Genomic DNA, 27,632 nt, shown 5'->3' with positions numbered 1-27,632 from the left:
CGAACGGGTAGTTTTGAAATATTATTTATTTTTTTTCAAGTTTGTTTATTCTGAGGGGGGAGGGGCAGAGACGGAGGGAGAGTGAGCGAGCCCCAAGTCAGGCACTGCACTGACAGCACAGAGCCTGCTTGGGACTCAAACTCACTAACCGAGAGATCATGACCTGAGCCTAAGTCAGATGCTTAACTGACTAAGCCACCCAGGCACCCCATAAATCTATTCTTCCTTTTCAAATCTACATTGCTTTTCTGAGAGAGAGACAGAGAGAGAGAGAGAGAGAGAGAGAGAGAGAGAGAGAGAGACAGGAGGGGCAGAGGGAAAAGGAGGGAGAATCTCAAGCAAGCTCCATGCCCATCACAGAGCCCAATGTGGGGCTCACTACCATGCCCCTGGGATCATGACCTGAGCCGAAATCAAGAGTTGGATGCTTAACCAACCGAGCCACGCAGGCACCCCTTGACATTTATATCCAAATAAATGTACCTTCAAACCCACGACTCAAGAGCATAAAATTTCAGAGCAGAGAACAGTGAGGCCCTAAAAGCTGGAACATCTTACTTTAAAATAGCATCGGGGCATCTTGATTAAATTTTCGGTTGCACTGTATTCAGGGTCAGGCAGGAGAGAAGTGTGGGTCTTTCCTCCCCCAGACCCCAAAACAGGCATCCACATCTCTGGCTCCAGACTCTGAGAACCCTGGAAGTTCACACGGGCTGGATCCTCTCAGGCTCCACTCCAGCGAGTGTAAACGCCAGGAAGAAAAGGAAAGGAGTGGCCGGCAGTGGGCTGCACAGCACCCCCGAGGCACCGAGGTCTCACAAGCCCAGCTCCCACCTCACCCTGTCTTTCGGGGTCCGATATGGCTGCTCACCTACAGCCACACCATCCAGGGGCCCAAGAAGTGCATCTATGCAGCAGCTGGAGGAAAGGGGCCTGGAACGAAGATTCTTTTTAAATGAAAAAACAAAGATCATTGGGGGAACTTCTCCCTCCTCCAAGAGCCTTGTGTGCTTAGCGCCCCTGGCAAGGAATGACGGATTGTTGTTCCCACTGAGGACCATTGCCCTGGAGATGGGCTGGGTGGGAAGAAAAATGTCGGCGGGGGCTCCGTCCTTGCTGTGTTCCCTCGCTGGCTGGCCTCGGGAACAGAGCCCCAGGAGGTGGAAAGGGCCCTTGTGATCCTCCTGCCGCCCCCCCGCCCGGGGATGCGTGGCATTGCTCGAGCTGCATCTGGGCAGGGAGGCAGCCGCACAGTGCGCCCTCCCCGCGACCTTGTGAAAGGGCAACATGTGCAAATACAAGATGGGTAATGACTGGTGAGGTGCTGGATGGGAGAGAGGTTCCAGAGGCCTGTGTGGGCCACACACTGAACGTATGTGGCCATGTGCTACGGCTCTCACACGGGAGCGGAATGCTGAGCTTGGATTTCACAAACAGGCTCACCGTGTGAGGGGGAGGCGGTGATACCAAGGTGGTGCCAGCTGCGGAGGGGGGCGGGGGTGGGGCACCAGCCCCGGCTTGGAAGGGCCTGGAAGTGCACTCACTCCCTTTCATTTAGCAAACACGTCTTTGTATTCCCTGCCTTCCGCTGGCAACTTAAACTTGACAAAGCACCAACTATCTGATGGGGCTGTGGGGAGATGGGAGGTGTGGGGCCCCTGCTGCCATCATGGGGCATTCTGTCCCCACTGTCTGGGGCCAGGATGCCCAACCTGCTCGGGGCAGATCTGGACTTTGTCCCCAGAGGGCCTCCTGAGGGGCTCTGACCCTATGACAGCTGTTTGAAAACAGACCACAGACACTGTGATGTACTCATGGCTTCAGGACATCGGTCGGATGAAATCCACCCCCTAACAGGGGTGCTGCTTGTATATAAAGTGGGAGCACATGTAAAAGAAATGCCCGACTGTTCTTTGTATTGTTCTTAAAGTTGCAGTGATTATTCGGGAATTAATTTCATGCCGTCAAATATGAACTGAGGAGTTTTACCCAGTTGGGGGAGGGCAGAGACACATATGAATGATTATGATATCACCTATCGCACTTTACATAAACACAGAGAGAACACAGACAAATGGAAGGTTAATTCTGATTGAAGGAGAGATTCAACAAAGAGATTGGGGGCAGGGTCAGGGGTCAGGTGGGGTGGGGTGGGGTCGGGTGGGGAGAGCAGGAAGTGGAGAGGAGACAGAGGGTTAGTGAAAGGTAAGTGGGAACGAGGACAGTTACCAGCCCAGAAGGTGCGTGAATAACAAGCTAAATGGTTAAAATTGGGGGCAGTTTGGGGGTGAGGGGTGGATGTGACAAGAGAGGTTGGATACGGCAAAGAATCATGGGAAGAAGGTCAACATTTCCTTAGTATTCAAGCTCTTCCGAGGGCAGTACCAGCCTGCTGCCTCATGATACCTCCATCATCACCGCATGGAGTAGACGTGATCACCCCCGTCGTAGACCTGGGTCTCCCTCGTGACACCTCCATCATCACCGCATGGAGTAGACGTGATCACCCCCGTCGTAGACCTGGGTCTCCCTCGTGACACCTCCATCATCACCGCATGGAGTAGACGTGATCACCCCTGTCGTAGATCTGGGTCTCCCTCGTGACACCTCCATCATCACCGCATGGAGTAGACGTGATCACCCCTGTCGTAGATCTGGGTCTCCTGACTCCCTTGCCAATAGGAAGACAAATCCAAAAGGTACCCCAGACAGCTCTGACGGCCTTAAGGGAAGCAGGCCTCTAACACAGGACACTGTGGAGAAAACTGGCACATTCCACAGCAATGCTTCCCCTAACAGTTCCTCTGCCCCCCAGTAGCTGTCCTCACAGCTCCCTCTCCTTTCTCTCCTATCCCCATAGCTCCAGGGTTCCGTTTCATACTCAGACCAACTTACTGCTTTTCTGGTCCTTCCCACCAGTCACCTGCATTAGCAAGACAAAGGGAGCCAATATTCTTAGAAAGTATTAGAAGTCTTTAGGCTAATAATTTTATAGCCTTGGCCAGTCACAAACTAACAAGGAAACAGAAGCTCAGAGAAATGAAGAATTTCTGAAGGTCTAGAATGGGTGTTTCAGGAAGATATTCTGGAAAAGAGGGCGAACAGGCTGCGAACAGGTGCTCAAAGAGAGCGAGGCCAATTCAGATCACATTTTGAAGAAGGCAGAACTCCAGGGATAGAAACGAGTCAGCAGCTGCTGGAGGCTAAGGGTGGAGAAGAGTTTGACCACCAAGCGGCAACAAGAGGAAATTATCTTGGGGTGAAAGAGCTCGCTCTGTGTCCTGATTATGGTGGTGGCGATGTCTCTATGTACCCGTCAAGACTCAAAACCGTACACAAAAACAGTGCATTTTACCGTCTGTCAATTTAAAAATAAAAGTTGAAAACAACTGGCAAACCAGCAGAGAGATGACAGAGTCGTCAAGAAGTGACGGAGAACAGGGGCGGGCCTCTAGGTGAGAGATTTCAAAGGCAGGACTGAGATGTGCCTGGAATTCCTGTGAAGAAGGAACCAGAGAACCATGGACCATAGATTTTTAGAGACTGTGCAAGAGATCTTAAAAGATCAGCCAGGGAAAAGTTCTAGCTCACAGACGAGAAAACGGAGTTGAAAATGATCTAAGGGTTTGGGCTTTGTCTGGGTGGGCGGTGATATCATTACCCAGACAGAACAGACATGAACAGCCAGGCTCAAGGAGGAAGTTGATGAGTTCACTTCTGGATATTTTGAATTTGGAACATTTATGTCACCAAGATTTCTTTTTTTAGTTTTCAGGAATTTGAAAACAAAATTGTTGGGTTTTGGCATTGAGAGCAGTATCTTGCCACAAATACTGTTTCACTGCAGCTACAATCAAAAAGAACTCGTGGCTACAGAGTCCTACATGAAGAGGGTATGTTACTCTGAGTTTGTGTGTTGTGACCAACAGTCGTTTAAAATCACAAGGAGAGAATAATATTGATCCAGTGAAAATTCAGGCACATTCTCCATTAAGGTGTTTGCCATTAACACTACCTTATTCTCATGATCTATCCAACGAAATATACATTTCTTCCTTATTGGTAACATACGGATCAAACTTGGACACCCTTGTTTTCCATTCTTATTGATGCCAGGAGGTAATTCACTGCTGTTTTGTTTTTGCTTTTGTTTTATAAAATGTTGCAAATAACCAAGGAAGACGAGCACTGAGATGGTCTACACAATCGGCAGTTACTAAGCAAACGTGTCAATGTTGAAGATAAAACCCTCATCCCAACGAGACCTTTGTCACTGTTTCAGAGCAGTTTCCAAAATGCCTTGATTTAACAGTCAGGCAGCCAAAAGAAGCCGCGCTTCCAACCCCCTCACAGCCCCTGGGGTATGCGACCCATTTTAAGAACAAGATCCCCAAAGTTGCAAACTACTGAGAAGGCCTAACTCCTTCGCAGCAAGGTTTAGTCACAGGATAATAAAATAGAAGGTTCATCATGTTGAAAACAACTGCTCTTTGTTTCTTCAAGAGCTACGCAGGGGGACTGCAAAGATGGCGAGTCTGAGGAAGAAGGTAGAATGTTGGCACCTCCTGGTAGAGGCCTTGGTTTTGCTTGCTGACTTGCTTGGCACTGTAGCAGGCTCCTAATGTGTAAGTGCTGAATGAATGAATAAAGCTAGGAGAGACGGGAACAGATCTTAGATGTAAGAGATGTCAGGGCCACCATACTTCGTTGGCTGGTTCATCCATTCAGCAAATGTCATTGGGCGCTCACTAGTACCAGACCGTTTCTAGGCACGGTGGTGGACTGGCAACTGCAGAAGACCTAGTACTGGGCCCCGACACATTGATAACCCAGAAGAGGAAGAAAGAAAAAAGGATAGCTAACATTTGTGTATCAGAGCGTGTGACCGAGCTTGGCAGGGAGGCACAAGAAAGGCTGGGAGCGTGGTAGAGCTGTAGAGGTCAGTGGGGTCACGTCACATAGGGACACTTTCATACGGGGCATCTGAACCTTAAGGGATGCAGAACCGTGGACAATTTGGATGGAAGCAGAGCACTATGGGATTTTAAAATAACAGGAACAAAAAATGCCCAGAGTGGAGAAGGCTGGGGGGGCATAAGGGAAAGCAAATGTTGCTGAGGAACAGCAGGGACTAAGGGTGAGGGTTCACGGTAAGGGTGAGCTGGGCGGTGGGCTGCTGCTGCTTGTAGAAGAGGAGGAGCCTTGTTTTAAGCAGGAAGAGTTGTCATCAAGTCTGTCGCAAGGCAGAGGATCAACCGGAGTGAGGAGAAACTTGACCGGGTTAATAGGATCTCCCGGGCTAGAGCGATCAAGGGCAGCGTTAGCAAGACTAGGGAGTCGCTGAGGAGGGCAGGGCCCATGGCTTCCCGGGTAGGTGCTGAGCAGAAGCGTGAATAAGGCGTCCCGAGTTCTGCGCTCAGGCGATCAAGGTGACGGTGCTGACGTGGAGAGAAACTGTGGTGTCCAGGAAAGGGTTTGGAAGCGGGATAATGAGTTTAGTCCTGCATTAAGTATTTTGAGTCTATGTTAGCTTGGAGCTGTCAAGAGGACATCTGGGTGGAGAGGCTCATGAAGAAGTAGCATACAGGCAGAACTGAACTTTGCAGAAATACCTATTTAAAAATCAGCCACATACAGGCGATACTGAGGCTGTGGGGCTGGAGAAGGTCACTGGAAAGAGGAAAAGAGAGAGACAGAGGAAGAAACAGTATAAAATTTTGTTTTTAATGAGAGAGGCTGAGTGTGAGCAAGGGAAGGACAGAGAGAGAGGGAGATGTAGAATCCGAAGCAGACTCCAGGCTCTGAGCTATCAGCACAGAGCCTGGTGCGGGGCTCGAACTCATGAACTACGAGATCATGACCTGAGCTGAATTCCTGGAGGCTCAGCCAACTAAGCCACCCAGGCACCCCAAGAAACAGTAATCAAGGACCTTCCCAACCATTTACTCAGCATGCCCCCCTCAGAACATGTTTTTCAAAGCGAAAGAGAATTCCCAAACCTGGTTTTTAACTTGTAACAAAGGAAACACCACCACACTTCGATCACATTAATAATAAGGGCCACAGCAGCCATCCTTTTCAACAAAACCCAAGTTAAACCCCATTGCTGGCCTTCCACTTGAGCGAGGGAGCCTGCTGGGAGGAGGGGAATGTCGCCTTCCAGAGACTTCCTTCATGTGCACGCAGCGGGCAACAATCACCACCGGCTTACAGAAGCACTTCTCTCTGGTAGAAGGCAAGGGCAGTGAACAACCCAATTCACTTCATCTGCAGTCACCACAGACAGAAAAACAAGAGAAGATGTGCACACTGTGTAGGAGGAATGTTCCTTTCCTACTCCCACCCTCGTCCCGCCCGTCTCTTTCCCAGGTCATTATCAACACATTTCAAACGCCTCGAAGATGTTGATAAAGCAGCCGCACATCTGCGCACTCCTCCACAGAAGAGAGCTGCGTCTCAAGACCGAACCTTCCCACCTTTGCGTGGAACAAAAGCCTGACTTCTACGCTCGGCACCCACAGCTGTTTTCCACGAACAGAAAGAACCCAGCCAACCCAACTGGCTCTTTGAAGGTACGATATCCTTTTCCTGTGGCCTAATTTAGCTGCAGATTGAAAAGTGCAAAAAATGAAAAAAAAAAAAAAAAAAAAAAAAAAAAAAAAAAGCAAAAAAATGGATGAGGTTTTCACAAGAGTTACATAGGAAGATGTAGCAGATTTTCTTCGCCTGTCAAATTCTTGAGGCACATCGTCCTGGTTTACATTCTTTGTTTGTTGAAAGAATCTCTAAATTGTTCCCCAAATGTGTTATTATTGTTGACTGAGGAGACGGAAGTTCACGGTCCTAAGAAAAATAGTCTACATTTTTCAAAAAGTCATCACCCTCCTTACCGAGGACTCAGAAGACCGCATCGATGGGAACGTCACCAAGCTGGACAGCTACCATCAGGCGCGCCTAACGCGCTGCAGCAGGTCCTTGTCAGCTCTGGAAACCAATGCTCATCAAGTGTCAACGGATCCATGAGCCTGCGCTCCGGCATCATTCACAGAAAGCGAAACAAACAGAGCAAATCCTCCCCTGGGGTTTGTAGTTTAAACCAAGGTGTCCTCTCGCGACTGTAACAATGCGCACAAGAGCAAGTTCAACAACACAAAGGCGAGCAAATGGCCTTGAACTTGAGTTTGTATGGAACCTGTTTTGTCGCACCACCCAGTGAGGTCCTGGGATACTTGTGAGTATTCTTTTTTTTCCCTCAATAAAATAGAGGGAAACCTGCCGAACGAATGTTTGAGACGCATTCCTTTCTCACGAAGGGCGGAGGATGGCCTCTCTAAAACAGACACCGAGCCTTGTTCATGACTCTTCTTCCTATTCTTAGGCTCCTAAACAAAGAAATGTATTCATGAGAGAGAAGAATGTCATGGGAAGAAAGTTCGGTTAGAGTCCACGAAGGCTAGAGGCCACGTTCAAGCAGCCTGGAGGCTCAGGGACAGTGAGGCAATGGGAAAACTCAATGCGGCCGCATCCTCAGCGTGGAAAGGCGGAGTCCAGACAAGACCCAGGAAAGATTTAACAGGTCAACTCAAATGGTTCTCATGAATAGGTCTGGATGGTTGTTTATTATGACATGGAAACCTGTAAAACAGTCCACTGGTTTTCAGAAAAATATTGAAAGGATTCAGCACAATTCTTTTAAAAATCATGCCCCACTAGGGCACCTGGGTGGCTCAGTCAGTTGAGCATCCGACTTCGGCTCAGGTCATGATCTCATGGCTTGTAGGTTCGAGCCCTGTGTCGGGTCTGTGCTGACAGCTGAGAGCCTGGGGGCTGCTTCAGATTCTGCCTCCTTCTCTTTCTGCCCCTCCCCCACTCTCTCTCTATCTCAAAAATAAACATTAAAAAATTTTTTTAAATAAAAAATTAGACATAATGCCCGGTCCTTAAAAAGATGGATACACTCAGGGTTATTACTATAGATGCCAGCACCTGGGACCATCCTAGTTTATTCTGATGTCCCAGTGTAATAATTAATAAGACCTCCTTTCACCCTTGTAAGGGACCCAGCTTGGACAATAAACTTTATGGCCATACTAGATATGAATGGTTGGCAATCGAACAGATTAGGGATTAAAACATTAAAATAAAATACATTAAAATAAAATACAAAATTTTAGAAGTGCTTTCCTTCTGAACTAAGGAACATATTTAAGTAATAGTCCAGACTCTATATTGCACTTACACTCACAATTCCAGGTGGGCAGTTACATTCTGATCACTGAGGGGGGCTCGCACACAGAACAAGGGGTCACACATGGCACCAAGCAAGTGCTCTGTAAATAGGCAGCGATTAAAACGGTCTTTGAAAAAAAGGCAATGACAGAACCATTTTCACCCATGTCTTAAATGAATGGTCCTTCAGCCACGAGATACGGCACTGAGGAATGGCTTAACAGTTCTCCTTGATGCTGGGGGTGAGACAGGCGCGTGCATAGGTGGTGGGAGGGGCCGTCAAAAAAGGTTCTGTTGCAGGAGACTCCACGGAGTGAAGCGCTCTCCCATACGTTGCTTGCACCAGAAAAGGAAAGCAAGCCTTACGCACACAGTGGGCTAACAGGCCCAAAGACGGAAGGTTTTCACGATCGGGGCATCGATCTGTTGCAGATGACGTCATCTGTTGCAGATGTCACGTCAGCCACGGCTCTCACGCCACGAGCTCCAGCCCAGTTCTGGTTGGAGGTGGCGCTCTGGCATGGCCAAGTCAGAAGGGTCGAGCTGGGCTCTACGCCTTCCGTGAACAGGCGACATGCATACCTACCGACCCCGGCCCCTGGGCCCCTCCCACCAGCGCGCAGCCAGACCCCCTCCCAGCGCTTGCTCCCCTGTGCTCTGCCCTCCCCCCACCCTCCACCCGCAGAGAACAGAAGCAGCCGTGAGACAGGTCTACTCACACGAAACCAAAACCCTTCTCCAGCCTGCACTACCCACAATGAAAGGCTCTCTGATCCACTGAACATTTTAAACCAAAACACACTCCAACCCTGAGCATCAGCAGCGCGCGTACTTCTCTTTTTCAGGGTTGTGAAGGGAGGGCGGGGTGCTGCACAGAATAACAATGTTCAGCATAGGAAAATCCCCAATACGCAGGCGGACACCTGCTTTATCTATTCTCCTCCCAACCAAGTGAAATCATCACAAACAGTCCTCGACGAAATACCCTCTGTGGGTTCAGAGACGACAGGGACTGGGCAGGGGCTGTGCACGCGTCGGGCTGACGGACGTGTCAGTGTGGGTCGTGAAGGGGGTACGCTCCCGACGGAGGCTCGGAGGATGTGGCTGTGCAGCGTGGATACTCGGAATCGTCACCGATGTGCTCGNCCAGGCAACTTCAAAGGTCACATTCCAAAATGTATCTTACTTCTTTATTTATGTGGTTATTTTCCCACTTCGAAAGTTAAAGCAAGATGTCCAAACGGGAAACTAGAAGAGATTGTGCGAAGGTACAGGAACGCTTCCTCGCCCTGCTCCCCAACTTCTCCAGGTACCTGTCGTGAAACGACTCACCTTCACATCCCTTTTAAGAACTAGCTGCCTACCAGGGCCCTTCACGTCTACACTTTTTTTTATTTCAAATCCAACATCTCCTTGCCATGATACCAATGCACGTAGAGCTGGCGGAGCAAAAGCCTGTCATTCTTAAAACATGAAGAGAATAATTCAGTGCCTTTTTTTTTTTTTTTTTTTTTTGTGATCACAGAGAATGCAATTAATACCCTGGCTGCCTTGGTATGTAGACCAAACCTTCTGCCACAGTGTTCTGTGGTGCTGCTGTCTAGGGCCGCTCTGCCAATCTTTTCATTCCTCCAGAAACGACGCCAGACTTCTCAGCGCTCGGCGAAGTATAATGAGGCGGAAGAGGTGGCTGGAACCCTGAGTGGGGGAATGTGCTCCTGGAGTGATTCTCTACAAAACACAAGGCTACCTCAAGATCCAAGGGCTTCTGTCTCCCCTTCCCTCCAAAAAGCAATTAAAATCTAGACTTTGAAAAGGGAAAAAAAAAAAAAAAAGGAGTGAAATTCTTATGTCTTCCGGGCTAGCCCAGGAGCCTTTTAATTCACGTGAGGTAGAAGGCAGCAGGAATGGTGTAGACCGAGAAGAAGCAGTGATTTACTAAAGCCTGTGATCCACGTGGGGAGAGTTCCTACCCACACCACAGCAGACTTATGAGACAGCAGAAGAAATAAAGATAATTCGCAGAAAAGATAGGGATAACGAGAGCCAAGAAAGACAAATAAGTATCAATGTTTTTAGATATTACACTATCACACCTGTGTACTGGCTGCAGCTACAAGGTAGTCTTCGACCCAAACCCTGTCTCATTTGGGGCCCAATGAATGGTCCAAGCCAGTGACAGTATTCACCATGGATCGCAGGGCCCCCAAGTATATTAGACAAAGGAAATAACGGCCATAAAACCAAACCCCTAAGCTATCACTGACTGCATACTAATACTATTTTAGTTGATTCTGGCCTTCAAAGTTCATAGACTCACAACATTTTAGTGTGAGATGCTTTAATCCAACCCTCTCGTTTGCAGATGGAAAAGGAGAAGCTCAGTGAAGTATGCAGCATGCCCAAACAGCAGGTTGCTGCGAGGCCCAGGACTTAACCCACGGCCCCTGGCCCCTGGCCCTCAGTACTGCAATAATCCTACCTGCCATATTGGCCACCTTTTCTTGGCCTTGATGGCTTCTTCTTTCCTAGACGTGTACCTCCCCTCAGCCTTTGTCTGTACTGAGTGTCTGATCTTGTGATATAATAAGAAGTATATATTTGGTCTTCACCTCTGGTTCCTGGCACAGAGCTCCTAGAACTCTAGGAATTTCCTGAATGACCAGGGTGATAGCAGTATCTTTTGTTATGATACTAGGCCTGAGTCCCCATTTCCGGACACAAGAGCTTCTAAGACCCTCGGGATCTCCTGGGATGCGTGTCTTTTGTATGCTAATTAGATGTCTAGTGGCCAGGGGCTTAGATCTCTTCAGGATGGTGGGAAGCCTGTCACCAGAAGGTCCAAGGCTTGATTACAGGGGGATGGAGCTTTCAGCCCCTCCCCCAACCTTCTGTGGAGGTTGAGTCAATCACCAAGGGCCAAAGATCTAATCAATCATGCCTATGTAATGGAACCTCCATTAAAACCCCTTAACTACGGGGTTCTGGGAGCTTCCAGGTCGATGAACAGCTAGAGAGGGCATGAAGCTCCACAGCCCTTTCCCCATCCCTTGCCCTGTGCATGTCTTCCATATGTGTATCCTTCCTGAGGTGCATCCTTTATAACAAACCAGTCAGACTAATAAGTTAAGTGCATCCCTGAGTCGCAGGAACTGTTCTAATAAATTATCAAACATGAGGAAGGTGACCAGTTGGTCAGAAGTATGGGTGGCCCAGGCATTCAACTGGTGTCTAAAGTGGGGCCGCTCTGAGGAATCTGATGCTAACGCTAGGTAGTTAGTGTCAAAATGGAATTAAGTTGTAAGTCACCTAGCTGATGTCCAGAGATTCGGAGAATTGGTTGTTGGTGTGAGGAAAACCCATCTGGTGTTCCACGTGCTAGGGGTAAAATAACTCAGACATGGCTCCCAGGATCTGACCCCTTGCCTCTTTGGAGCGCGGTACCTTCTTGGTCATTCCATCCCATAGATGACCAAACTCGGTCTCACAACTTTCAGACAGGTGAGAGCCACTGGCCTGTTGTGCGCTGCCAGGAATCTGACATGACAATGCGGACCTCCAACAGAAGAAAACACCCCCCTTTCGTGACAACATGCACGATCCCTCCCCAACCTTCACCTCATGGCTCCAAAAATTCAGCATGAGCCAATCTTTCCATTGAACACTGGCTACGACCTTTGATTAATGTGCCACATTAGTCTCAGGACATGCTTGTGTATTCTCACATACACAAACACAGACATATTTACTTCTAAATAGGACCGTGTTCTATTATCTTTGATACAGAAACACAAGTAAGTATTTCCACGGGTAAATTCTAGCTTATCTCTAACAAGCAGTGGACTAGAAGTCGAAAGTCTGATGTTGTACTCTGATTTCTAACTCCAGGCAGGGGGGCAAGCCCCCTCTTACACCTCAACATCCTCAGCTCTAGAAGTGTAGCCAGGCCCTCCCTGTGTGGACCAAGAGTAGGCTCTACAAGACCATGGATGTGAATACACTTGGTAAAAGTCACACAGAGTGCCACAAACCTGTCTAAACTACACCCATCTGTGCAAAAAGAAAGCGCTTCCTACCCTCCTATGTAATAGTAACCAAAGACGGGAGTTAAAAGGTGACCACACTGTGGAATAAATGGTTAGCAGTCTGGACCAGTGCTGTCCAATAGAAATATAATATGAGCCACATATGTAATTTTAAGTTTTCTAGTGGTCGCATTTAAGATATTTAAGACATTTTTATATCCAAAATATTATCATGTCAACATGCAATTAACATAAAAATTACTAATAAAGTCTTTTTTGCACTCATCTTTTTTAAGTCTTTGAAATCTGGGGTGTATTTTAATGTTCCAATCACATCTCCCTTCAGACCAGCCACATGTCACATGCCCAATGGCTACCACAGTGGCCAGTGAAGGAGATTTTAGACACAACGTTACGGTTTCATGCTTTCATGGTTGCACACGAGCCTTTTTCGATGCCCAACACGCTGCCTTGTAGCAAGCAAACACCAAAATCAATATGTGTGAGATGCCTAAGTGTCCTAGACATCTACTGTGATCACAGAACATCTTTGGGATAAGAGGAAGAATAAAAGGGGCATCTGGGTGGCTCAGTCGGTTGAGTGTGTGACTTCGATGCAGGTCACGATCTCATGGTTTGTGGGTTCGAGCCCCGCGACAGGCTCTGTGCTGACCGCTCGGAGCCTGGAGTCTGCTTCGGATTCTGTGTCTCCCTCTCTCTCTGCCCCTCCCCTGCTCATGCTCTGTTGCTCTGTCTCTCAAAAATAAATAAACATTTAACAAAAGAGAGAGAGAGAGAGAGAGGAGAAATAAAGGACTTTAAAAAGCATTAGTCTGTGTTGACCTTTTCCTGTTCTTGAAACCCAGAAGTCCTGGCTTGCAGGATGCCAAAGGGAAAGAGACTGCTCGTGGGGAAACCCCAGGGGAGGTCTCTACTCACAGTGGGAGCCTTTCTCTCCCCAGCCACGTTTTGACCTGCATCACTGCAGACCTGTCCGTTCCGCCACAGAGGCTTGTTGCCAAAAGCTCAGGGACACCGCTGAAAACAGGTGAGCACCCACCCCTGGGTCCCGTATTACTGTGAAATCATTTGCGTTCTGTTCAGCAAATCTGCATAAAACTGGAGCCAAGAGAGCTTGGCGGGGTGCCCAGGCCACACTCTCTCCACGCGGCTATGGCCACCCCTGTTGATCACCATTTACAAGGGTGGTAGAGTGAGACAGACCCCCGGTTAGAATCAGCGGAAAGACAGAACCCCTTCCCCGCCCGCCGTGCAAGTCGGTGTCCTCTGGGGTAAAAGTGAAGGAACTCTGAGATGTAATCTGGCCGCTGCACCCTTTGTTATGACAAGAGTTTATTTTATAGGACTCTGACCTGCGGCACGAAAACCTCAGCTTCAGCTGGGGTTGTAATGATCCGTGACAGCGCGCACACCTGAACACCGACGAGCTCAGATTCCGGCCTGTGGGCCCCCTGGGAAACCAAACTCACCACCCCTCATTCCAGAAAGCCACAGGCTTCCATCCCAAAAGCAGACTTTACCCCAGAGGACCTCTCCCCTTTTCACCAGGTATGTTGAGGGTAAACTCAAGGTGGGGTGCGACTGCCTCTAGATGCAGGGCCTCCTTTCTCTTCCTTTGGGTGGNGGGACAGGGGAACATGGGGGGGGGCAGGGGGCCACAGATCTGCAGGCAGCCGGCGAGCAAAGCAAATGACACAACAGAGAGGGCAGACGTGCACGGGGAAAACGCACAGCAAACAGTTTGGTCCACGTTTACGTTTTGTTATTTTATCTCCGCCGCCGATCTCTTTCTAGGACTATTTCCCAGAGAAATTCCATTTTCATTACAAAGCTGGATTCTTATGCCAGGGAAACGACTGTGGGGCTGTTATTATTGCATTGTTATTTCTACTAAGGTCATCTCAGATGGTATGCCTACGGGAGATAAATGGCTTCCTCAACAGGCTTCTCTGCATCCTGCCGCTGCTTATGTTTGCCCACTCACCACTCCTGGGGCCTTGGCACAAGCAGCTTCCAGGGAACTCCAGAAAAGGAGAGGCCACAGCGCTGTGGTGAAGGGCACGAGTGCTCTGCGGATGCCTGAGTTCAAATCCCAGCTCAACCACAGAAGGAGCAGAGCGGGCTGTCTCTCCAAGCCCCTGCTCTCATCTACAAAGATAAAACCGCACCGCTCTCTCTGGACTGTCCTAAGAAAGAAACACATTAATGCAGGTAGGATTCAGAAAGTATCCGGCATGGAGTAGACACCCTGCAAACAGGTGCTTCGTCGTGCTATGGCCGGGCTGTCCCCCTAACACTGCCAGCGCTGCCTGTAACATCACACAGCTGACAGTGCATTTGTTCAGTTCAGTTCACCGGGCACCTACTTTGTGACTGCCCTGCGCTAAGCACTGAGTATTCAGTGGCGGTCAAATTGCATCCATATTCTCAGATCNACAAAAGATATAATCCAATTCCTCGGGGGGTGGGGGGTGGGGAGACACGCAGGCTTTAGTGAATGAGCTTCAGCTACTCCTCCAGCCTCCTCTCCTTCTTTCGACCCCCACAAGCCCTCTATTCTGCTCATGCTGATTTTTGTACCATCCCTAAGCTCATGAGACCCTTCCTGTTAACTCTGTTTATTTGCACACCGTACCTTTCCCACCCTCCACAGGGCAGCCTCTTATTTATCCTTCCAGATTCAGGCCAAATGGCGCCTCCTCTGGGAAGCCCTCCTTGACCTTCTCAGGAAAAACGCACTGGGCTGTGATATTTCTGTTTGTGCGTCTGCTTCCCCGGGGAGACTGCTCTCCACAAGGCCAGAGATCTCATGGGGAAACTTCGAAGGCACTGAGAATGGTGAATGAACCAATGACCACGTTTCACCGGCCAGTACTTCCAAACCGAAGTCACGAGGGAGATGCTGAGGGTTCAGGCACTGCGAGGAGGCTCTGTGCATGATCCCCGCCAAGTCGCACAGCGGGGTGGCCAGAGACGCTAAACATGCGAACAACGTCACTCGGGCAGAGCAAGGATCATGTAGACACAGCGGCGGGCAGCAACTCGCCCAGCAGTACCGATCCCCGCATCAACCTGAATCGCTCCTCTCGATTCTCCGCTCTAAAAAGCAAGCAAGGCAAGCGACGTCCAGGTAAGCGGATGCCACTGAAGGGTGCTCAGCCTGGGTAATCTTTGTGACACCACCGCGGCCGTGCCTCCTCTCTTTTGCCACATTTTGGAGTGAGTCATTTCATATAACTGGATTTTTCAGATGACTGAAGCCTAAACTTCTAAAACATTTTAACCATTTGGAATGGAGTCATTTCAGGAACGGACTACCCGCTTCCCCTGAACTCTTCAACTCTCCCTATGGAAAGTGAGGCTGTCTTGATGAGTCAGTAGCACCATTAGGAACAAGTGGGCCTGCCCCAAGCCACAGCCCAGAGGTAAGTTCAAGGGCGGCTGAGATCTTCATGACCGCCTGCCCCCCCGTACAGAGGAGCTGCGGACGGCCGTGTCTGTGGTTCCCGGGCTGGGCTGCCCAGCGCGGTTATCTTCTTCCTTACAGCCAGCCTCTTAGAGTAACTGCTCCAACCATTTGCAGGCTCCGAGGCCCACTCTATGCTAACTGGCTGTATGTGCCATTCCTACTGGCTGGAAACAAAATGATAACCCATCTTGTGAGGATGTGTATTTATAAGAAAGTGGGACTGGGGAGTTATCTAGCCTTAAAAAGGAATGAAATTCTGACACGTGCTCCAGCCTGGATGGACCCTGAGAACATGATGTTAAGTGAGATGAGCCAGACACAGAAGGACAAACACTATGTAATTCCCTTGTATCGGTACCTAGGGTCGTCAAATTCTAGAGACAGCAGCTAGCAGTGACCAGCGCCTGATGGGGGAGAGCCGAGGGAGGGGGAAGGAATGAGAGGGGCAGGTGACGGAATGGGAGCTTTGTGTTTAATGGATACAGAGTTGCAGTTTGGGGATACATGGTTCTGAAGATAGATGATGGGAAGGGCTGCACCACCCTGTGAATGTACTTAATGCCACGGACTGCACATTTCAAGAAGTGGTTAAAATGGTACCTTTCAGGTCATGTATATTTCTCTTTTTCTCCATACACACACACACACACACACACACCACACCACACCACAAACCTGTTAAGAATGATGGCCAAGCTCTTATGACTAATGGGTGTGACCTTTGGTGCATGACTTTTGTGTTACCCTTCTGCAGAGCCGGGGCTGAAATCCCTTCCTAGTTCTTACTTGTGTTTAGAATCATCATAATTGCTGAACAGGGTGTTAGTGCACTTTGCAGTCATAACGGCCCTTCATTCACCAATCACAATCCTAGAGACAAATGAGTGCTCTCCATTTCCAGGCAGACATTACAAATAATCCTGGGGAGAAAACTGAGGCAGAGAAAGGGCAGAGCTTTCTTCTTTTCACACCGGAAACTAGGGAGACCGTCCTGGGCACGGAATCCAAATATATCCCTCCCCAGTCCTGAGATCAAGCCCAACCGCTAGGAGGTCACATAGAAAGCCGTTAAAGAACAAGGAATCTAATTATCTCAAGTCATTGGGACTTTAAGGATTCATAAAGATAGGTAAAGCAGGCTTTTAAATATCATAGCGTTGGGTTATAGCTTATAAATTAAACATTTTAGACTGTACTGGACCCACATTATTGCTTTATATTTAAAAAAAATTTTTTAATGTTTATTTTTGAGAGAGAGAGAGAGAGTCAGAGTGTGAGTGGGGGAGGGGCAAAGAGAGAGGGACACAGAATCCAAAGCAGGCACCAGGCTCTGAGCGGTCAGCCCAGAGCCTGATGTGGGGCTCGAACTCAGGAACTGCGAGATCATGACCCGAGCTGAAGTCGGACAGTTAACTGACTGAGCCACCCAGGCGCCCCTGGACCACATTTTTAAAGCACTCTAGTCCACAGAAGAGAGAGGAAAGAGCCGGTGGCTTGTTCAGTTCTAGTGACACAGATCCCAGAGTTTGGGAAGCCTGGTTTTGAACTCTGTCTCAACTAATGAAAGTTACTATTGTCCCTCTGCCCGAATGATAATCTCCCTTCCTTTTTGTGCTTCCTTATGAAATACCAAGAAGTTCTACACTAAAAATTACAACATGTTGTGCCTGGGAGAAATGTTTAATTTAGTTGTTAGATTTTTATTTACTTATTCTTGAGAAAGAAAGAGTGACAGATGAGCAGGGGAGGGTCAGAGAGAGAGGGAGACACAGAATCCGAAACAGGCTCCAGGCTCTGAGCTGTCAGCACAGAGCCCGACGCGGGGCTCAAACCCACGAACCATGAGATCATGCCCTGAGCTGAAGTCAGATGCTCAACCGACTGAGCCACCCAGGCATCCCTAGTTTTTTACTTATATGTGCTTTTTTACACAAACCCCTTAAAACAGTGTTATTCCTTCTGAATTTGACTTATTTGGCACATGAACTTAAGTTAAATATTCAACCTATATTGTTTAATAACACCGAGAGATATACAAATTAATGAGAAAACAGGGGAAAAAAGTGGTTTACTAAGGAGCCTCATAAGAGTTTTCTATCTTGTCAGAACTCAGTGTTTAAGTTTCTTTTAAGAAAGTAGTTTCCTGGCCCATGGCTGACACTCCCTGAGCCCCGTAAACCAGCACAGCGGCATCCTGTTCAAATGTTATTGTGGAAACATTGTGCTGTTCTAGGTCAAATGTATCCAAATTAAACCACGGGGATGGAAATAACTCTCCCTTGATGCACGGTGGCGGCTGAAAGTGGGTTTGTTTATAAGGAGAATAAAATTTACAGCTAAATATAAAAAAGAGATACATCATCATCTTGTAGGCTTGAGTAACCTGTCATTTCACCTCTGGACTCTGGAAAAAACACTAAGGTCATGCCTAAAATAAGACAGCGAAGGGCTGAGGATCACACCGGAGGTGAAACCGCAGACTTTTCCCACCTTTTGATTAAGGCATCAGGCAGGTTACAATTGGACAGTGAGGTCATTTCTCTTGAACCCGGAGAGCGCTGTGGATTTGTCATTCCAACAAAGGCACGCTGACCCCTGGGACGGCTTCTGAATCAGGTGTCTGGTGTTGGTACAAAACAGCGATCACTACTTACTTTTCAAAGGCTATTTACACACACTGTTGGAACCAGAGAAGAGAGACAGAAACAAAATGTTTCTCTTTTTTTTTTTCAGCTAAGAAAGAACTTTTAAAGGAATCCTTTATGAAAGATTTCACCTCCTAGTTACTAAAAGAGAGACGACTAACTGGCTTCCTAAGGAAACACAAAAGAACCTAAAAGTCACATGCATCAAATTGTTACTTTTTACTAGGGTTCTGTTTTACATCTAAAACATTTTTTTTTAAGTTTTGAGGACATCCATTACCACTTGAAGTGCCTAAAGAAGAATCTGGTTTTGCCTCTTCCTAGGCAAAATTCCTTGATTTTGCAGAAACTTTGATCCCTCAATCTATAATTCCACTTCCTACCCTGAGAAGAAGTTATGAGGGTTCAATCACCTCCTATCCACAGAAGCATTAAGCTCAGAGTCTGGCACATGTTACGGTTCACTAATTTCCATCCTTCCTCCTGACTTTCAGTAACTGGGACCAATGGGATTATAAATGGAAATGGGGAAAATGAAAATATCAGTAGGGGTAAGGGGAAAAAATGGTCCAAACATTCTAGCCAAAAATGGAAATCGTCTTTAGTTCTACATTGTATATGGTAACCCATCTTGAACTTATATACAGGCTGTATTACAGTAATATATACATGAATTTTAAGGGAGAACATTATGTTTTCAGCTGTTAACTTTAAAAACAAAAGCCATTTCACCCTCTTACACTACTGCTGGGAATGTAAACTGCTGCAGCCGCTCTGGAAAACAGCATGGAGGTTCCTCAAAAAATTAACAATAGAACTCCCCTATGACCCAGCAATAGCACTGCTAGGAATTTACCCAAGGGATACAGGAGTGCTGATGCAGAGGGGCACACGTACCCCAATGTTCACAGCCGCACTCTCCACAATAGCCAAAACTCGGAAAGAGCCTAAGTGTCCACAACGGATGAATGGATCAAGAAGATGTGGCTCATCTATACCATGGAATACTACATGGCAATGAGAAAGAATGAAATCTGGCCATGTGTAGCAACGTGGATGGAACTCGAGGGTGTTATGCTGAGCGAAATAAGTCAGGCAGAGAAGGACAGATACCACATGTCTTCACTCATATGTGGAACAGGAGAAACTTAACAGAGGACCATAGAGGAGGGGAAGGGGAAAAAATAGTTAAGGAGAGGAAGGGAGGCAAACCATAAAAGACTCTTGGAAGCGGAGAACTGAAAGTTGATGGGGGGTGAGGGAGAGGGGAAAATGGGTGATGGGCATGGAGGAGGGCACTGTGATGAGCACTGGGTTTTATATGGAAACCAACTTGACAATAAACTATAATAAAAAATAAACAATATAAATAAAATAAAAACTTTTTAAATTAAAATAAAAATAAAAGCCATTTGATCTCCTCTGTATACTTTGCAGTAAGACTAGAAGACCCTCAGAAGTCATCTAAGACTCAGTAAGCCCCATAGACACCACTATACCATTTTGTCCCATTTCTGTTACATTGTAGCCCTTATATTGTTAATCATTTGCCTCTTCACTATCCCAACCCTACCATGTTGGATTCATGAGAGGTCTAAGAGACCACTCTTGACTGCCACGCTTTCTTTGAGCCTCAGTGTTCTTCTAAATATTTGTTGAATAAATGAGGTTAACGAACACAGCCACATGCCTTTTAGACACTGGGAATCTTTCTGATGAACTCTCCACCATGTTTTAAATTCAGTTAAGTGCCTCCCTTACCAAGTTTCTGTGGCTTATCTAAGGAGAAGAGGCATGGAGGAGGGCACTTGTTGGGATGAGCTCTGGGTGTTATATGGAAACCAACTTGACAATAAACTATATTTTTAAAAAAGTAATTAAAAGCGTGCATTGCTAATTAGATGCCAAGCAAAATGAACATTCACGTTCATATAATGCCACCTGCCCTGCTGTCTCCCAGAACCCTCGGTGAGTTGAGAGAACTCTCCCGTCCCTCCCACCACCATCTCCTTCGAGGAATTACACGCTCAAGCCCACTCAGCTCTCAAGCACACCCGCGGGGTCTGGATCAAATGTGTGGGCATCCAACGGCAAGAGGTTAAATGCCCCCCTCCATCAACACGAAACACCCTTCACCAGCTAAATCAAAGGACGGAAAATAACGTAAAAGACTATATTTTAATTGTCCTGAGAGTTTTTTGAGATGGAAAGCAGCAGGGGATACGATTTTTCAAAATTAGATCTACTTGGTTAAGTTTCTATTGAGGAATCTGGTGTCCTTGTGAAGACACAGACTGGGAAGGAGCCCCAGGGTAAAGAGACCTTCGCTGGACTCCGAGTCGGGGAACAAACACCAGTTCCTTGGCACCTGCTGGGCGTCGCATAGCTGTCTCGGGCAGTTCTCTCTTCATTCGGGAATAAACATGGGACAAAAAGGGTGTGGGAAGAGCAAGGCAGAAGAGAAGAGGGCGAATAATCACTGCCTTGCCTGGGGTTGTCATGAAGACCAGACACCGAGCTCCTCTGCAAACTTCACAATCCTCCGTCGAGGTGAGGTCCCATTGTTGCAAATTTTTTCACATGGAGGAAATTTCTATGAAAACTGCCTTGCATAATTGAATTCCTTCCTCAAACACACTTCTGTTGGCTGTTAATGAAGACGTACTACCATGTGAATTCTAACGAAAGAAAATTCTCAACCAGGCAGGGTTCATTTAAAAGAATGGGAAATAATAAGATATCTATGTATATGCAGATATATAGATATGAGATTACAGAAAGGCCCATATTCTTTTTGAAATGATTTATGGAAAAACAGCACTGTCACTGAAGAAGAAATGAACCAAGTTCTGAAGCGTTCAGTGCATCACGACATCTTCCTGAAACCCTCTCCATTCTAGTCCTAACCATTGCTCAACGCTCCCAATTTCTTGCTGTCCCCACTACTGTCCCTCTAGGTCAGGCACACGGTCTCTTGCTCATTTACTGAGCTAGCCTCCTCCCTGTCTCTACTTTCTCCCCAGTCTCATTAATGGTAGGATCTTTCTAGAATAAACCTCTCCACGGCGGCACATCTCCCGCGGCGTCGCCTTTCTGATCTGCCCCCTCGCTCCCCTCTCCCAGCCAGGCTGGACTCATTGGCTCCCGGGGCTCACCACATGCTCTAGTGCCTCTGGCCTTTGTTCTACACGTTCTGTCTGCCGGTCACACGTGGCTCCTCCTTCCCACGTCTCTAGGTTACTTCTAACTCATCCTTCACGCCTCAGCCCCCTTTCCTGGGAAGGCTTTCTTGATGCTAATAAATGCCCTTACTGTGACTGCATTTCTTCTCTCCTCGCTCTATCCAGGCTCCCCTCCGCTCGCTGTGTAATGATCTCCACCCCGCAGACTGTGAGCCATGTCTATCTGCTTCCCACCTCCTACATCCCCAGGGTCTGGCCTACAGCATGTGCTCAATTAAAAAAAAAAATGTGTGGGACAAATGAATAACTGTTCTCCTATTCTGTCTGCTTTAATTGTATGACCCAGCACAAAACAAAATACCACAGTTATTCCCTAGAAAACACAGAGATGCAATTGGGTCCTTCATAATAAAAATGAGGACATTCTTCAGTATCATGCCGAGCCAACCAGGTAGAGAGGTTTGAAGGAAGAGTCAAATGTCTCAGCTCATATTAATTTCCCCAAAGTCTCCACATTTTTTAAAAGAAAAAGTTCATCTACCTGTTTCTGAGAGAGAGAGAGAGAGAGAGAGAGGACAGAGAGAGAGGGAGACACAGAATCCGAAGCAGGCTCCAGGCTCTGAGCTGTCAGCACAGGGCCCAACACGGGGATCAAACCCACAAACTGTGAGATCATGATCTGAGCTGAAGTCGGACGCTTAACCGACAGAGCCACCCAGGCACCCCCAAAAGCCTCCACATTTTAAAACCACTAATTTCCTCACTGGTCATGCCCTTTCAAGATTCCTTACAAAGGTATTTTCAATTTCCATTTGCCATGTACTTTCATCAGTTAATTTTTAATTGAGCCAAATATTAAATGCTCGCATTAACCAGACAAAGCGTGTTTAGCTCCTGATTTGCAGCGACAGCTTGTGTTATTCTCACACACAGGCCAAGCATGAAATAGAAAACTAATAACCCCTTAAGTGTATTCTCAAAGTATCATTTATGGGAAAGAAAACTACATTCAAAGGAAACTTTGTGCAATGGCTGTCATTTTTTTCCTCCCGGAGCCACAAGCTGTTACAAAAGCAGGGGAGCTCATTTTCTCACGGATCAGGACGAGCTCAAGAATCTCCTGTCACTGGATGTATTCATTAAGAAAGAATCTGGCAGCAGCACAGGGGACGGATACTTTGGAGAACAGGCCAATTATCTGGGTGTCCTTTATAATTTGAAGTTTCTGAATTCACTCACAGATAAGCCACTTGAAGAGGGTCTGGCAATGGTAACATAACGCACAGATGGTCACTGAAGAAATGAGAGGGAGGGTGGGAGAGAAGAGAATTTGCTTGCGGTTTCATTCACGGGGACAGATCTGCAAGCTGACACATCCCTCTTTTTAAAAAGCCCCTGGAGAAGTATGGTCAAGCTTCATTACAAGTAAACAAATCATACAATCGTTCTCAAACAGATGATAAATGATGGGCAATAACATTTTTGAGTTTGCTTCATGCCAAGGGATGAGGCGTCTTAAAATACAAATTCCACCAGTTCTGAAAACCACAGAAAGGCTGTGATTCTGGCTTCAAGTAGTACCCAGGAGTTAGCCCAAAGCTGCCCGGCCAGCGGTTTTCTCCAGGGCACTCCTGGTGGTCTTCTCTCGGGTCAGTGTCTGTAGGAATAAAATCTTGGGTTCTCTCGCCTCTGGGATCACTGAGCTGGGATCACCCTGACTTCTACCTTCAATTGGCAGCTTGTGCTTGCGGGAGAGCTAGGGGCTCATCTCCCCCCCATGACTTTTAAGCTGTAGTTCTTTTATATTTGAGCTACACTGCTAATCAGAGGGGGAAAAACCACCTTGTTCCCACTGTGAGATCCCTGGACAAGCCCTGATTTCTTTAATGATAAGGTGATGAATAATCTCAGACATCAAGACTTTCCACTGGGCTTGAGATCTGAGCCATGGGATAGAGAGCAACTAAGCACATATATACAGACTGTGTGCACTCTTTGTATAAACAGATACAATGTGACAACCAATGGCCTGGTGTCTAATATCAGCATTAAGGACTTTTATTAAAGTTGAACATTTAATATGAAGCAAAACCTAGACTTCTCATCAAGTATGAATGACATACTTTTTCAACTCAACGATCAGGGAGGGATGAAATCAAAACACTTAATGGGCGTTTTTCCTTTTTCATTTCTATCAAGTATCAACGTATCTGTGAAATAGGTCGTCCAGAACACATATGCACACTCTACAGTAAGGTGAGTGGGAGAACATTAGTTGGTTAGGAGGAGTCAGATGCTCAAAGTGCCTCTCACATAAGCTTTTATGAATTCATTCATTCAACAAACAATGATTGTGTGTGCCCGCTGTCTCCCCTGCTAGGTATGGGATAAATATAATGAGAGAAATATTTTATGAAGTGAAGGGGTGCCAGTGAAGGAGAACACTTTGATTTTAGAAGACCTCCACAAATGGCAGTTATTTTTAAGATATTGGAACACAAATTTGACTCAAGTAGAATTACTCTTTGGGGAGGCAAACTGGTAGTGGGAAGCCAAGCTTTGAAAGGGAAAACTACCAAGTGAATCGCCTTAATCCAGTCCACAGAGGTCTACGGAGGGCCTCTGGGGAAAAGCCGTATGGAATCAGCTTGGGCAGTTAGGACCACTTTTGGAAATAAAAGAAGGAAATGGGAAATCTACACAGTTTGGGAAGAAAGGCGCATTGTATTCTTGCCCCAAATTCTCTCTTGAGTTCCAGATCTTTAAGGCCAACTGCTGCCAGGTATTTCCACTTGGTTTGGACACCCAAGTTAGAAACTCAAAATGTCCGAAATTAACTTCATCCCATTTCCCCCATCAAACAGCAACTGTTCTTGGCTGTCCCCTCTCTCTTGAGGACAGTATCACTTTTGGAATCAGCTGGGTTTCAGACCCGAGTCCTCGGCTTCTTCAATCTGCTGCCAGGCCTCTCCCCCGCACCTGCCCCCCATCTTTTCCGTCCCCACTCTGCCACCATAGTTCACACCTCTTCCCTGGTCTCCCTGTCCAGCAATCTTCCACAAGCCCACACACCCCGCCTTGCCTCAGAACCCTTTCGAATCCTTTCGATGCCTACCAGTTAAGTACAAAGCTGTCAGTACAGAGGCCGGTCTGATCTCATGAGAGATCTCTATGCCCCCAACCACTATTCCCACTATTCCCCAGTTATGCCTCACACATTCCCATCTGCTTTGATTTCTCCAGTCCGGTTATCCAACATGCGCTCTCCCCAGATCTCCTACCTACGACCTCCTTCAGGAAACTCTTCCATTCCAGCTGGACCAGATCTCTCTCTCTGCCCACTAAAGAGCCGCAAAGATTACAGCAATTTACATCTCTTTAGTGCCACTCCTGGTTGGTAAATTCCTTGAAGACAAAGTTGATCTGACACATTTTTTTTTACTCAGCTAAAACATGTTTTACTCAGCCTGGCATACAGCCTTGCACATAGGAGGCGGGTATTTAATGTGCCTGATATACGAAATCACAAGATCTTCATAACGTTTTCCATTTCTATCTCTGCCCTTTGTGAGTTCAGTTTAGTGAACAATTGCTCATTTTTCTTGATAAGACTTCCTCATGCCATTTTCTTCTGATACTGTCACAGTAATAATTAGTAAGTGGTCCTGCTTCACTTTACTTATAATTTTGCTATTAAAAAACTCAAAGCTAAAAGTTTTTTCTAAAAGTTTTCAGTCTTAAAACGAAAGAGAGGGAGAGGGAAGGAGCGGGGGGGGGGGGGGAGAGATACTGGCAAGAATTCATAACGGAAATGACTAGGAGGTAGTCCTGAAATTTTAGACTCAGCAGTGCCAACTGGCATCATTCATGGACTGGCCTTTTTTTTTTTTTTCTTAAGGGATAAAAAAATCAACCTCTAGAGCTGATGATATAATTTGCAGTTAATTTTATTCCTATTCTAACTGTAAGAAGGTTAATATATAGAGCAACTAGGCAGTGAATTAAGAGTACTAAGTATTTGCCCCATATTCTCCTGGAATTCGAATGCACCTGAATGGAATATTTGGCTGCAATTCAATTCTAGAGTGACTACACAGATATAACCTTCATGGGGCCGTACAGACAAAGGAAGCTTCGTTCTCCACTACAAAGAGATGGGAAAAGTTAAAAAGAGATGGCCTACGACACTGACCCCTTGTTGCAGACTCTCGAGGTTTCCACAGCTTAAAAGACAGTTAAAAATAGAGAGAGATAGTCATTGGAACTGCCACAAGAAAGCTGTATTCGTCTCGATGGAAACTCTCCTTTGAAATATTAAGGCTTCACTTGACACCGCGGGTCCTTGGGTTGTTTTCAGGAGGCAGAGTAAAGAGGAGAGTGGGGTCAGTCATAAGCTTCTGACTCATTATGTTGAAGCTCCAGAGAGCCAATGAGCTGATTATTAACTAAAAATGGAATATGGCTCTATCCCTGAAATTCTGAAGGCAAAACAGGGAACAGGACGAAAATACAAAATTTCCAAACAGTTTCCCAGTGAAGTGCCTGTTCCACAGGTCACGTGTAAGAGATCCACATTCCATGGAGAAATTTCTCAGAGAATGCGCTCAACTGCCCAAGCAAATCACCCAAGCAGCTCAGTCCATTGCTACAAATGGCCACACCAGCATGGCAGGGAGATTCCCTTTCTTAAACGTTCAAGAGGGCGGTTGGGGAAGTAGTCTTGAATACATTATTTTAGCTATTTTGGTTAAGTTAGTCAAAACTTGTCTATGGCTGGAGTATAAGCCCTCTAATCTCACACTGCAGAGATCAGAGCAAGTAAGAGTTCCGCCAGCAGATTTTATCTTTTCTCCACACGTGGTTGGAATTCATGATCTCTGGAGAGAAGGCATCGTATGTGCTGACAGAATTGTGCCTTGCGCTGCTGCCTGTAGCAAGACTGGAGTAGAGGTTATACTGCAGCCCTGGCCAGGGCCCTTTTCGGTTCCCTCTTGCTGGTACTGAGGCATAATGCTCTTTTCTTCAGGTAAATTCGATGCTGAACGTGTCCTGGGAGGAAGGAGGAGCTACACAGAGGGCTCCCGGTGGTGAAATGATGGGCAGGCGAGGGGCAGAGTCCCCAGGAGAAAGCCCAAATGGCTTTGGAGAGATAGAAACAATCATTCAATCATCATTCTTACTGAAGGACAGCTGGGTTTATCTTCTGTCTGGCAAATAAAAAGCAGAGAAATGTCGGCACTACAGAGTTGAGTGTATATCAGTCCAAGTGGCAGCCTACAGAAATACTTTCTAAGATGAAAAAAGGCTTTGTTGTAATTTCCAAAGTTTGACAATCTCCATTTAAAGAAAGAGGATCATGAGTGGCAGCAGGTAGAGACACTAAAACACCTGCCCTTCACACAAATGCTACAGTGGACTAGAAATTCCATAAACAGAGTTTTGGAAGAGATGCCTCTCAATAAATGAAACAGTAACATAATCCGAAACAAAAGAAAACAAAAGCTTTTTTTTAAAAAAATCTCTCCCCGACTTAACAGAAGACCATGGGGGAAGGGAAGGGGAAAACAGTTTCAAACAGAGACGGAGGCAAACCATAAGAGACTCTTAAATGCAGAAAACAGATTGAGGATTGATGGGGGTGCGGGGAAGGGGGGGAGATGGGTGACGGGCACCGAGGAGGGCACTTGTTGGGATGAGCACTGGGTGTTGTATGTAAGCAACATATTATGGGAATCTACTCCCAAAGCCAAGGGCACACTGTATACACTGTATGTTAGCTAATTTGACAATAAATTTTTAAAAAATCTCTCCCAGAGGAAGAGCCCCTGTTCTGTTCAAAATCAAGTTGTATTTTTCTGGATACGAGGATGGCTTAAGAAAGAGTTCTTCAAGTTAAATTATTCTAATCATCTTAATCAAAGCCTTGATTGTCTTTTACATACAAATAATTAAGGCAATACTGAAGACAGGTGTTTATTAAGTCTTCTTAATGTGTATAAAGAGGGCTTAATGGGCAAATATTTAACAAAGGAAGCCGCCCTCCCCCCCCCCCGCCTTTCAG

The 27,632-nt window shown here is 46.8% G+C and overlaps 1 protein-coding gene and 1 long non-coding RNA gene across 2 annotated transcripts in view; one reads left to right on the top strand and one right to left on the bottom strand.

The window, feature by feature from the left end:
* The window catches only part of BCL2 (BCL2 apoptosis regulator), a 185,758-nt gene that overhangs the window by 151,124 nt on the left and 7,002 nt on the right, over positions 1 to 27,632 (bottom strand). The window lies entirely within an intron of this gene.
* On the top strand, positions 14,309 to 19,613 carry LOC144242674 (uncharacterized). The gene is made up of 3 exons (XR_013338417.1): positions 14,309 to 14,486; positions 14,929 to 15,700; positions 18,478 to 19,613. It is a non-coding gene; the product is annotated as an uncharacterized LOC144242674 (long non-coding RNA).

The sequence above is a fragment of the Crocuta crocuta genome, unplaced genomic scaffold (assembly GCF_008692635.1).
Source record: "Crocuta crocuta isolate KB4526 unplaced genomic scaffold, BGI_CrCroc_1.0 scaffold36, whole genome shotgun sequence".
NCBI classification, from domain to species: Eukaryota; Metazoa; Chordata; class Mammalia; order Carnivora; family Hyaenidae; genus Crocuta; species Crocuta crocuta.
This window is presented reverse-complemented; position numbering and strand designations above follow the sequence as displayed.